General features: G+C 33.5%; 1 long non-coding RNA gene across 3 annotated transcripts in view; it reads right to left on the reverse strand.

Annotated features, from left to right (window-relative positions):
* LOC123642228 overlaps positions 1-14252 on the reverse strand; it is a 173375-nt gene extending 159123 nt beyond the window's left edge. For all 3 annotated transcript variants that reach the window (XR_006736401.1, XR_006736399.1, XR_006736402.1), the window contains exon 1: positions 14214-14252. This is a non-coding gene — a long non-coding RNA (uncharacterized LOC123642228). The remainder of the gene's footprint in view (positions 1-14213) is intronic.
* Between the last annotated feature and the right edge of the window lie 212 nt (positions 14253-14464).

The following is a 14464-nucleotide window of genomic DNA, read 5'->3' on the forward strand; positions in this document are numbered from 1 at the left end:
AAATAACTAAAATGTTAAGATCTCATTATCCTACTTCCTGATAAAATACTGGACTACAAATGTCCAACTACATTTGAATTTCAAGTGAACAACGGGCATATGTGCAGTGAAAGTCTGCTTCAATAAATATTTGGGACATACTTATACTAAAATTTCATCCCCTGTTTATCTGAATTTCAAATTTAACTTGATATAGTATTTTTTTATTTGCTAAATATGTTATCTCCTCTGAAAACTATGAAAGAAATTGGACTCTAAGCAGTTTTTATCTGTTACGACAAAGGAAAACAAATGAGAATAGAGTATCTGTAACATTCTTCTTTAAATTAAACTCATCTAATGTTTGATATGGCTTGTGTAGGAGAAGGGTAAACGATTTTCTCCACAGCAGTTATCATGTTGTGACAATTTGTACAGGGTTTTGTTAAGTTGCAAAGGCAAGGGGAAAAAATAAAACAAAAGACGAAAAAACAACCCACTGATTTCAGAGCAAAGTGATTTAAAAATGACAAGTGCCATAAATAACTGCCAATTATTCTTCCTCATTGTAGTCTAAGTGCATGAAAGGGTTAAGCTTCAAACTCCCTTCAGCTTTTTGCCCTTGGACTTCTATTTACTTTAATGGAAATCACTTTTCCAAGGCACCACACAGAGATTTGAAACACTGGGTTAAAGGTCATCCTGAAACTCCAAGAATAATAAATTTGCAATTTGTACTTTCCTGACCTCTAGAAATATTTTTAGGTGTTTGAGGCCAAAGAAAACAAAGCAGTGCTTTGAAATGACTGGGGAGCTATCAATTGATCAATTTAAGTGGGATTATCTGATAATTGTGTAAATACATCATTATTGATGTGCAGAAGAAGGAGGATGTGCCAAGAAAACATTAATGCCTAGGCCTAGATTTATCTGCTAATCCTTGAAGGAGGCAGTTTACTGAGGACATGAGTAATTGCTCTGCTAACAGATTTGTTCTTTATTTAGGCCCCATTTGGGGTTTAAATCCTCCCCTCTCTTTACAGCAGTTTAAAATGTGGCCTGAATCCTGCTGCCCACAGTGGTAGACTTTGGAGCCCTCTTAGTCATGTTCGGATTCCAATTTCTTTGATTTAACATGTGCTGCAGTAGCTACAGACCAGTGCTCTAGCCAGATGTGCTTTACATGAATGAACTTTCAAGAATTTTGCATTTGATTGGGCTACCTGGAGAGACTTGCCTCTTCTCTGCAGCCATATACTTAAACAGATTATTTTTATAAAGAGCCCTAAGGACATCATGGTTTAGTGGGAAGATCTCTGGACTGGAAACCAGGAAACCAAGGTTCTAGTCTTGACTCTGTTCCTAATTATTTTTGTGACCTTGATTAATCTGATTACATCATCCAACTGTTTGACCTTTAATTTCTCATTTATGAGTCAAGGGAACAGAACTGAGATTGCTTCCAGCTCAAACAGTCAATAATAGAATGAAGTAATTGACCTTCTGCATTTTATGTTAAGCACATAGACCCAAATACCAGGAGTTCTCACAATTCTAGTTTTTTGTCCTTCCTGATATAGCCATGTGTTATCCCTACAACATGAATCACACTTGGGCAATCTTGGAATTTTCACTAGGAGAAGTAAAAAAATTGCAGAGAGTAGGACAATTTTTATTTGTTCAAAATTTTTATGTAAATTTTCTGTGACTATTAGCTATTCTGAAATCCCACTATATATGACTCTTTTTAGGAACAATGTCTTTTTAGCAAAATTATTTCCAAATCCAAATATCTAAATGTGTATGTGTATATAATCTTCCCCTATAATCCCTCATGTTAACAATAACCTCTTTAAAATTAATAAAATTCTATAAGGGACAGCCCTCTCTTTTCATGGCTTTCTTGATCTGCTTGGCCAGATTTCATGCCTCAACTCTATAGCTGATCTTTCTAGAAACATCTGTGGTTAAACCCACCCTTCCTTCCTTCCTTCCTTCTTTCCTTCCTTCCTTCCTTCCTTCCTTCCTTCCTTCCTTCCTTCCTTCCTTCCTTCCTTCTTTCCTTCTTATCTATATATCTATTTACTTTCTTATCTATGAGCTGAGTTGAATTTGATAAGTTTGAACTATTTAAAGCCATCTTAATTCACAAGAACAGATTATGACCATGATAGTGAAAGATCTATTTTCAGTTTATATCTTATTTGTAAGCAAAAGGTCTTAACAAGACACATCTATTTCGGGAAAAATCTACAACCACCGATCACACAATCTGTAAAAGAAAAAAAAAGAGTAATCATTTCGCCTCCTATAAAATACATTACAGAATGTATCGGTTATGGTATAGGCTAAGCTTCTTAAGAAACATGAGATAAGGAATGTTATGGGTCAAACAAGATAGAAGTTTCTCAAATAACTAGAGTGACAGAAAGGACGAACAAAAGGCATTCCTGCGGTGAAGCAGCTAAGTATGTGATGTGCAGGGACCAGGGGAAGGGAAACTTGTCAGAAAGAAGTCAAGGTTGAGACCATCATGAAAACGGCATCTCTGTTGCATGAGGTCATCGAAGGGCCTAGACTCCTTTTGTCGTGGTGCTCTGCATTCTCCAGAGTATTCCTCTTACCTGAATAGTCAATGCTGGCTTTCATTCCGGCCCCACATTTCTCCAAATGAAAAGAGTAGAGTAAGCAGCTTCCTGATGTAAAAGTGACTCAGAGGTATCGTACATCCTTTCTGCTCACATCCTTTGGCAAGAGCTTAGTGGTATGGTCACTCCTTACTGCAAGAGAGACTGGAAAATGTCATCTCTGACTGGATGGCTGGTGGTATGCTAATGTCAAAGGTTCTATCATAATAAAAAAGAAGTAGAAAATGAATACAGGGGGCATATAGCAGTCTCTACTACAGAGATATGCCACGTCATCATGTTTCTAAAGAATCCCCCCTCAATAGGCAAAATGTCTTACAACCGTTCCCTATGAGAAATTCAGTCATCACAAAATCTTGATGGTAATGATAATGTTCCAAAGACTAGTTATATCTTCAGTTAATGAACAGGCCACCTAAGGACAAACACTTAACTTGAGACCTTTATCACCAACATAAAAACCTTCAAATTATCAAAGATTTTTGCTTTTAGGATATTCTCTCAAGTCTTCTCAGTATTGCTAATTCTTTAATTCTTCTTAAATGCATTTTTAACTCAGACATACATACTTCATATTTAAGAACTAATATTGATACATTTCACCCTAACTAGAAAGGTATTAGACATATCTTAAAGATTATAGTCTTGCTGGTTCTTAGAACCTAGCTTTAGGGATAAAATTACTTTAACAGTCTTTCTTTCTCATAGCATCCATGTTCCTCTCTACACAGCTGTTCCTTTCCTCTTCTGCTCCTTCTGAGCAATCTGTTTATATTCTATAATCCAAATTATGGAGGGAACCAGTCAAATTTATAGTTAACACATTCAGCAGAGCTCTTTCCTGGTTGCCATCTAATGGTAACTGGCCAAGTTGTAGAGTGACTGGCCTTAAGTCAGGTGTAACTTGCAGAATAATTCAGGGCCCCTTTTGCATAAATACCAGCCAACATAAGAATCCCTGAACAGGTGGCTATTAGCAGGACAGTGTTATCTGGATGGGGATGTTAAAGATTGCAAGTGCTGTGACAAAGAAAATTAATACTGTATTTTATCCAAGCTGTCATTGATACCATTGATAGATCATAATTTTATGTATTACCAAAAAAGAAGATAAATGCTGCTGTTTAAGACACAATTCAGTCTGACAATTGATGCAATGTAAAAAAGTAGTGCATCATATAATTGATAAGACACATTAAAGTAATAAAGTTATGATCACAGAGATAACTAACAGTTGTTTAGCACTTACTGTGTATGTGATTTGCATGTATTAAATCACAACAATCTTATGTAGAACACAAAATATTTAATATAAAAATGAAGAAATCACACTTATATATCTGATAGGTAATCATTCATGTTTTAAAAATGTTTAAAGGTAGGGAAGCATACTATCTCATATAATAGAACATTCATGTTTGAGGGCTCCATTTCTTAGCTTCTCTTTTGTTGAGCTGAACAAAAATCCTTGTCTTATTTTATTTCTCTTTCTTACAAGTGATGTCTCTTGGGTAAATTACTTAAAATCTATTAGACCACTCCTTGGACCGTCTCTGTGATGATTCTCTCTAGAGCCATTTCTCAAGCCACACACCAGTCAGATTCATTGTGATTCTTTTACCTTCTTCTAGTCATTAAAGTTCATTAAAACCTCCAGCTGGTATCTAAGGTCAGGTTTATAAGCTTCATTTCAGGGTAGGCTGGCTACCTAAAAGAGTAGCCATAGTTTAGAGATTCTTCCAAGGTGCTACCACTTAACTGTGTCCCTCACGCCAAGCTGGGAATTAACCTTTCAGTAACTCAAGTTTCTTGAGCTATATAGGCTACAACAGTATCTACACTAGATCAACCATCTTTATATATATACATATATATATATCTTTATTTATATATATATTTATTTCTAACCTACAAAAATCAAAGGACATAAAAACTGGGGAAGTGGTATTACTTTTGGTTGCTCATCTACTTGGCGACTAAAGACAAAAATTTACAAAGTGACTTTGAAACCAGGGAATTGTTAGACAAGATGACCTTGGAATCTAATGAGAACAAACAAATTCAAAGGTATCATGAGGCCTGGAAATGTTTTCCCCAAATCACTCTTACCTAAGGTATATCTTAATAAAGGGGAAAAAATTCACTTATGTTTTAGAGCATCTGAAATTGAGAAAATAAACATATCTAGAATTAGGGTCTATGTATTCATTTCTCCTATTAAATGCCACCTAAATTAAGATATCTTTTTCTCAGCCTCAACTTCCTCTTTTATGGTCAAGAAAATAACTCTGCTCTGTGACTCACAATTTCATAGCTAGCTCATGATTCATTAAGATTTTATCATTTTGGTTACATGTTATTGAACTTGGTCTCTTTAGCAGGCTGGTCCTATGATTACAGGAGTAACTGGCAAATGCTTAATCATCCACTTTATTATCTTCTTATAAATAATAAATACCAGGAGACAGATGCATATAATTATATTGCTAGTTTAAAAGTGAGATAAGAACTTCAAGTTTGCAATATTGGGATACTAATTTAATTTGAATAGTATCACATTGGTACTTGGGGCAACAGCTCTGTGTAAGCATGAGAGGATATAAATCCTTATACTTCAAACCAGAAAACTTCATTGATAAATTTGGTGATGTTTAATTGAATGAGAGATCCTTTTCATGGAGCCTGAAACCCGCCTAAATGGTAATGTTTCCTTAAGTAAACTTTTGCATGATCTCTCAGATGATCCATGGCCAACAGGATTTGAGAAGTTATTGTTAAAATTTCTCATTTATGTCACACCTATAGGGGCTCTAGACAAGCTCTAGACAAGGATTATCCTTCTAAAAATACTAATTGTCCTGTTTAGTTACATCAATCTTCTGATTATTAAATGTGGATGATAATAAGCCTGAATTTTGGATAAATATTTATGGTTCTTCTATAAAATAAGGCAATACTAATGTCTACTTTTAACAAATCTGCTGCCATCAATAATCTGCTTGAGTATGAAGGATTTCCGTATTTGAGGTTCACCCTGCCTCTTGATCAGACATTCTTTTAGTCCAGTAGCAAGTATTTTTCTTGAGTACTATGTGTCAGGCACTAGTCTCCAGCACAAAGAGTGTTAATTTTTATACTAGTATGGCATAGATAAGTGACATTCACCTATGAGACATGCCTCCCAATATGAAATGCCATGAAATGTCAACTTTTGCTCCATTTTTCTCTGAAATTCAAGTAAGAGAACTGAGATGCAACTGAGTATTTTTATTGTACAAATAATACTGAAAATTGATCTTATTCTAATTTATGTGACATGAATATTGGGTACTTAAAATTATACTAGTAACAAATTTCACATAACATACCAAGACTTACCAGCAAATCTTTCCACGTCTTATGCTGCTTAGAACCAAACCTTTCCAAGTCCTATAAGTTTAATTGGATTCATCTTGGTATCTCTCTATATATCACTTTCATTCCTGCATCTGTGACTTTATTCAATGTTATTTTTCTATCCTGAAATTTCCTTCTTCTTTGTGCCAAAAATCTATTATCTATCTATCCTTCAAATCTCAGCTCAAATCATCTTTTATTTTCCTGACTCCTACTCTGATTATTTCTGCAAGCAACAGTTTACTCAGTTATTGAATTCCTATTTGAAATATTCATTACACATCTACAATGTATATAGCATGTTCCAACTGCCCATTTGATTTGCATTACTCAGTGCCATTTGAATTTGTTTAATATACTTTCTTCTATTCTTATATTAAAAATTAACCTCACTTTTTAAATTACTATGATAGGAAGGATACATATATGTCTTATATTTCTTTCTTTGTATAACATAATATAACTCAGAAATGCATAATGTTTAAAACAGTGTTGATATATTGAGTTATGCTGATAATTCAAGTTTATTTACACCTTTGGTACATTTCCCTAAAGTTCTCTAAAGTTCTCTATCCAGCCATGCTGATATAACTAAAAGGCAAATTAAAGGTAGAAATCCAGCATCACCTGGGAATCTGTTGGAAATGTAGGATTTTGGAAATCACTCCTGATTTACTAAATCAGTTTTTGTATTTTTAAAAGACTCTCAGATAATTTTCTATTATTTATCCCATATTTTTAACATTAGTAAGCAGTTCATGTCAATATCAGTATATCTAACATCTACTATATAATATATACAATTCAATATTATTTTACTGATGAGGAGACTAATGTCTAAAAATGGTAAATGACTTGTCAAAAAGCACAAAGCTAATGACTAACATGTTGGATTTTAGCTAAATAGTCTGTGCCTTTTTATTATTTATTTAATATATTCAGGAAACCTATAAAGTAAATATTACTAGTAACTCCATTTTAGTGATGAAGTAACTATAGCTGAGAAATGATAAGAAGCTGGGTGTGGTGGTATGTGCTTCTAGTCCCAGCTACTCAGGAGGCTGAGGCAGTAGGATCACTTGAGCCCAGGAGTTCAAGGCTGCACTACTCTATGATCATGCCTGAGAATAGCCACTGCACTCCCGCCTCACAACATCATGAGACTCCATCTTTTAATAAATATAACAAGAAACTTCCATTAAATCATGAAACAAATAAATACATCAGAGATTCACATGTTTCTGTTCTTCAACACCATCCACTTAATCATGTAATTCTATAATCACAACCATCCATGGCATAGATTTCCAAAGATGTGAAATAAAGAGGAAACATGACAGGTGCAAGGAAGTCAAAGAAGGCTAATTTGAAAATGAATGCAAAATGGAGTATAAAATATGTTGATGCAGGAAGGAGGAAGGCTTTATTTCATGGCCAATTTATATATTTTAATTTTCCTCAAAACAGAAGGGAATCACTTTAAACAAGAATGTAATATAAATAGTCTTGTGTTTTGAAGAGACTACTTTGGCAGCATTATGGAAAACAAATAGGAAAGAAGAACAGAATGTATTCAGGAAAAATAGCTATTATTTGTTGCCAAATTCTAGTCAAAGGTTAACAGCAGTTTAGACTAGTGGGTCGGCCACTAAAAAGACAGAGATAAGCAATTGCATTTGAAGACTATTTAGAAATAAATCAATTGAAATGGGAGATAGATTTTGGTATATTGAGTGAAAGTATAAAGAAGTCTCAAAGAATATTTTTAGGTCTTTGGTTTGCTATTTAAATGGATTATGGTGTCCTTCACTGATTGAGATAAGAAGCCATGAAAGAATAATAGGTAATAACCTCTGAATTGAGCATACTGAGTTTGACGTGCATTTGAGCCATTAAAGTTCAGCAGATATTCGAAAATATAGGTCAGGGACTCAGAGGAGATTTTGTGCTAAAGACACTAGATTGTGCATTATTTGTGTATAGAATGAAGAATACTGTGGTACTATGGGTTAACGATAGAGGGTTGAGTAATGATAACACTAAAAATCCTGCAACAGAGACAAAAAAGTAGCAGACAGAGTGGGAGGAAAGTTAGAAGGGCATGTTACCTTGGAGACCAGAGGAAAAGTGGCTCTTTCAATGAGGAAGTCCAGAGTAAGGTAAGTACTGAACTATGTTCCTTAGATGGAAGAATATGGCAATCACTGCTAATGGTACTAACAACTGTTTTATTGAAACATTGGGAATGGAAGCCAGATTAAAATAGGTTGTAGACTAAATAAGTGAGTAAATTGAGGCATTAGGTATAGAAGACTCCTCCTAGAAATTTGGTAATGAGGAAAAGGAAAGGACTAGAAGTGAATAGAAGGGGATGTGAAACAGAAATAGGTTTGTTTGAATGTATACTTAAGATGGAAGACATTTGGAAATTTTTAAACATCAATGGGAAAAATTCAGTTAAGGTAAGTATCAGAATGTACATAAAATAGAAAAAATAATTGATTTTACATTATTCCTGAAAATAGAGAAGGAAGAATAAAAAGCAAAGGGTTTTTGGATCACTTCATTCTAGCTGAGCACACTACATAGTGCCATAGCAATGGCCATTAGATTGATATTGCTTATAAAATAATTTGATTGATCCTCACTTGCCTCTGTAGATATTGCCATGTCTGAATTATGAACCAATAGTAGATATTCATAGCAATTTTTCTATGGGCCAGACTACACAGGTGTGCACATGCATGAGCACATGCACACACACAAAACCCACATATAACTTTGATTTTGAAATAATTTTAGATTTTCAAAAGAGTTGCAAAATTATTACAGAGAATTTCCATTACAATTCACCAAGCATCCCCAATGTTAACATGCTACATACCCATATAACATTTATCAAAACCAAAAAGTTTTATATACATGTTATCACTTTCAACTCACCAAAAATTGTGTGATCACTTTAGAGGTGAAAAACTAAATTTTCACAAGTAGAAGTCGTCTAATTAAAAGTCCTGAAATCCCAACCCCTATATTAGAGTTTTCCAAATGTAAGTATATAGATTGGTACTGTTTTTTGATGATGCTTCCATTAAAGTAAATTATTCCATTAAAGGACTACTCTTAATTCTAAACTTTTTTTTATTCTCTCTTTTTAGTGTACATAAACCACACACACACACACACACACACACAGACACACACACACACACACACATTATAAATGAAATAGTACTGAGAGGGATGATAGTTTTTATTTTATATTATTTAATTCATAAAATAAATCATTGGTAATGATATGCTGGACCCACTCACTTTTCTTTTACTGCTTTGCAAATTCTTATAGTTTACAAACTGTATGCTATTAGTATAATGTAATTTATCTTCTGATTCCGTAACATTTCAAAGGACATACTGACTCTAACATGTGGTTTGGGGATCTGATTACACATGTCTGTGTATTATGTGTATGTGTTTGTGGAGACAAAGTATATTATATAAAATATATTTGTATCATATTTCAGAGGACTTTTAAGTATGATGACAACTTATTGACTTTCCTAATACCATGAAATGTAAACACCAGAATTGTGCCTATGCATAGTAGGAACTCAGCAAATATTTATTTAGTAGATAAATAAATCAATGCATAATTTTTAAGTTTTTTTATATACTATAATGGAGGGTGGCACGAGGTGATGAAGGAGGTCTTCTCCTTTAAAGGAATCAGGAAAGTTTGTCTAAAATACCTCTCTGGGAAAGCAACTCAATGCTCTCCAGGAGGAATAGGGAAGGAGTAGCATTCATCTTTTAACATATGGTACAATACATTTTAATTGTTTGCATATGGGACTGTATTGGAGGTAACAGGGACATAGTAAACTACAAAGGGGAGAGTTTTCTAATAATGATTTCTGCAGTTTGAGCAGATAAACTTGCTCATGAATTTCCCTAACTCGATTAAATAATGCAGTGTCACAAAGTTAACCTTATGGGGTTTAAGAGAGGAATGCTAACTACTCTTGTTTATTTACATTTTTGGTACATTTTTTTAAAATTGTAAGAAATAAATCACTATCCTATTTGATCAAAAATGGCACTGATCTCCTTATCTTCGAAGCATTGCCAACATCCTGAAAAGATGGTGTTTTACTACAATATTGAGAGCCAGTAGTTCATTTGATTACTTCTAAGGCCTTTGGAAATGTAAATTATCAATTTCCTCTTCTTTTTATAGCATATACAATCATTAGACTCCATGCTTTCATTTTCCTTTGTTTGTTTGTTTGAGAGAGGGTCTCACTCTGTTGTCCTGGCTAGAGTGCAGTGGTGTCATCATAGCTCACTGCAGCCTGAAGCTCCTGAGCTCAAGAGATCCCTCTACTTCAGCCTCTCGAGTAGCTGGGACTACAAACAGCTGTGTTCCACCATGCCCAGCTAATTTTTCTATATTTTGTAGAGATCGGGTCTCACTATGTTGCTCAGGCTAGTCTTGAACTCCTGGCCTCAAACCATCCTCCTATCTTAGCCTCCCGAAGAGCTAGGATTACAGATGTGAGCCACCACATTTGGTCCCCTCATTTTCCTTTAAACTTTTTCATAATTGACGTTTACCAGTTTATTTGTGTGTGGACAAGGAGCCTTTTGTTCCCCAACCCTCTTTCCCCTCTAGACTGATTTAGTTTGTGTTTGCAATATCACAGTGTATCACCATGGATATAACTATAAGGTGAAAAATATTGGAACAAACTGAATGAGAAAAGAATGGTTAGAAAGCGGAAGTAATGGTTTTGAGAGAACAGCCTCACAGTAATCCCTTAAATATATACATTTATTTGTATATATATTTTACTCTTTCAGCTCCTTCTCACTGAAAGAAACTTTTGATCTTACTGCATTAATATGTACCCAAGTATACATTCCTCTTTATAATCACTTTTGTATTTTACTTTTAAAGTTTAATACAACTCTACTATTTAGTAAAAATAGCCTTTTCTTAAAGATCTTCCTTAATAATTCTAATAAAAAAACAGAAAGTTGACATTTAGGAGTGTAAATTTAGAATTACTTCTCAACATGCTGAGACAATGTATTCTATTACAAAGAGAATACAAGAGAAGAGAGAAGACTTGAGGTTCAGTGTTTACTTCCTTCATTAGATTGACTAGTTTTGTAACTCTCAGAAAATGACTTTGTACATGAAAATCAGATTAAACCACTTGAATATGTATATCACAGAGACTAAAATTCTCATAAATATTGTATTCTGTTTGTTTTACTTTCAGGATAAGAAAATAAAATGTAAAGTCCAATTACGATCTCCAGTGTCTTTTTTTCCTAACATGGAGATGACAAACTTCCCTCAGGCTGAATCCTTGAGTGACCATGTGGATCAGAGTATTTGCCAAACCACCACTGGACATATAGAGTGAACAAGAAATGAAGCTTTGTTACAGTAAGTCACTTATATTTTAGGTTAAATTTGTAATTACGCATTATCAGTTACTACCTATAATGTTATTATATTATTATAATAATTATTTTATTATTATAATGCTCTGTAAAAGTTAAATCTAAATATTAAAAAGTACATTGACTATATGATTAATACTATATTTATGTAGGTTCTTGGCTCATCTCACTTCTTATAACTGAGTATTCTCAGGAGCTCATCCTTTTTCCATGTCAGCCTATGTTGTACATTCCTACCCGGGAGACTTCTGTTGGCTTCAGGGAAATACAAGAAGCATTACCAATCTTCTTTCACTTTTTGCCTTATAAGCTATAAAATAAAGCTTTGTTATAATATATTTGCCTTTATCCATTTACGTCATTAAAATTTATTTAACTTGCACCTAATATTTAAAAATGGGAAATAGTTTAGTCACAAGTTTTATGTAGTCCTATTAATTCAAATGTATAATCAAATTATACTCTTTCAACATAAGATTTTTATTTGATAAATTTGCTCATACTATGCAAAATGCTACTGACAAAACAAGTTTTTACTATATTATAAGCATTATCATATCTACAGGTTTGACAAAATAAACATTTTCCATAACATCCTTAAATGTTATTAGTAAGTTAATTTATAGGTTAAATGATTAGCAATACCAGATAAGCTAAGACAAAATTTTATTAATAAATTTTAGTAGCCCTAAGAATTTTAATAAATTGTCAGATGTTAGTTTTACTTTAATAATGAGTCCAATATGGCAAAAGTAAGTATTAACTGAAAAAACTGCTGAAAGCACACTACATTGTAAACAATGAGTGCTATTATTATTAAGATAATTTAAACATTAAAGAATTGATTTAAACATATGGAAGAGAGCTGCCATGGTTAACTTTTAACTCAATCTATGATCAGGGAATTCCTTTTATTTTTTGTAGCAATATTGTAGCCATAAGAAAATTATACAATTACACTTATTAAGAACCTAGAAAACCTCATCTTTGCTTTCCAGGAGTATATAGTTGGAAAAAAAAATACAAAGTAGTTCAGAAAGCAGGACTGGTCCACTGTCAGTTTTAGTGACTACTTAACAGACTTATACCTTCTATAAGGTATATTAGTGGAATTGGCTCATGTTAGGTATATTAAGTGGACTTGGTGGGCAGGTCTACAAGAGGTGCTAGAGAGTTCTGCACCCTAAATCTAGAAGGGAAATAGGAAGGATATAAACAGGAAATGGGTTCAGAAAGTCAACCATCTAGCAGACTATATATGAAAAATAATAAGCAGGAGCATTGTTTTACATAGCTTTGGAGCATCAGAGTCCAAAATTTATGGCTCAAAGCCTGGTCTGGCTTAGTTACCACAGGTTGGGAAGGATGCATACATGTGTGTTGCAGGGTAGAGGGGAGGATGAAGAGGGGTTAGTTAATGTGTACAAACATACAGTTACATAGGAGGAATAACTGCTAATGTTTGATAACACAGTTGGTCACTACAGTTAACAACAATGTATTGTATATTTCAAAATAGCTAGAAGAGAGGGCTTGAAATGTTCTCAACACATAGAAATGGTAAACGCTTGAGGTGATAGGTATACTAAATACTCTGATTTGATCATTACACATTCTATACATGTAACAAAATAACATATGTATTCCATAAAAATGTACAAATATTATATATCCATATAAAATTTAATAGCAGTCTTGAATGTACACAATTTTAGGGAGATTTTTATATGCCACGAAAATATGACTGTATTAATATGAAGATGAAAATAAAGATGATGATGGTGGTGAAAAAATCTGATCTGGTTTATAGAGCAGATGTCAATGGAGACAAAAAAAGTAGTTGGGGTGGGGGGACAGGGTGGTAGAATTGCAGTGTTTAAATCTTGGAATCTAGAATCAGATAGACCTGTTTAGGTAAGGAAGAGTGGTTATCAGCTACATCAATTAGGACAAATTATTTAATCTCTCCTAGTGTCATCATATAAAAATGAGTAAATAAATAGTCATTATATGATGTTTAAATTAGGTACAATACTTATAACAGGCTAGGTACCATGTCTGGCACATACCAACTATTTAATAAATGTTAATATCATCATTACAGAGGAGAGAATAACATGAGATGAGGACAATATGTAAAATCAGCCCCCTCCATGAAAGATTCGCCTATCTAGGACCTGGTAAGGTCTCATCTAACTTACCTGTACAAGAGTAATAACTTTGAAGTAGGAAATATTTAAAAGATGAGCACAGTGATTCTGGTAATTAATGGAATGAATTCAAACAGAATTCAGCAGTAATTGTATTTGGTATTTAAATTTAGACTATCTTTCAATTACTTTCCCTTCTCACTAATTGCCCTCTGGTATGTTTAAAGTATTATAAATCTCAAGAGTTTCAGTGACTCATATTATGGAAAAAAAAAAACTTGGGATTTGATTTGGATTTAAATAGTTTTTGAAATATGTATCTTGGCAGAGATATAAATCAAACTCCTGTTTATCTCAACAAGTAAGGGAATATAATTTTCTGCTTGACTGAATATTTAGGTTAATAGGTCATTAGAATACATGCATACCATGAGTAAATGGCATATTTTCAACACTTCACACTAAAACAAAAGTGAAAAAAAGATTAATCATTTTTGGAATGTTTATGGGCCATTTGAAGATTTTACTGTATCTGATAGTCTCCATATGAATGTCACTCATTCCTTACCTTACTTAGACCTATTCCAGACTGATTTCTCAGGCTCTGCTTGTTCAGAAAGTCTGCAGCCCTGCATCAAGGTAACAAAGCATATCCTCTGCTCCAAACTGGGGTTGCTCAGCACTCCTGCAGAAAATGAATACAATATGAAGAATAGTTTGTTAATATATATTTATGGTACCCAATCATGGATGTACCCTGAATGTTGCCAGTTGGTTTAATTTTAATAATAAGAACTATTTTTATAAGTGCCAGTTTTT

Source organism: Lemur catta, chromosome 7 (genome assembly GCF_020740605.2).
Source record: "Lemur catta isolate mLemCat1 chromosome 7, mLemCat1.pri, whole genome shotgun sequence".
NCBI lineage: Eukaryota > Metazoa > Chordata > Mammalia > Primates > Lemuridae > Lemur > Lemur catta.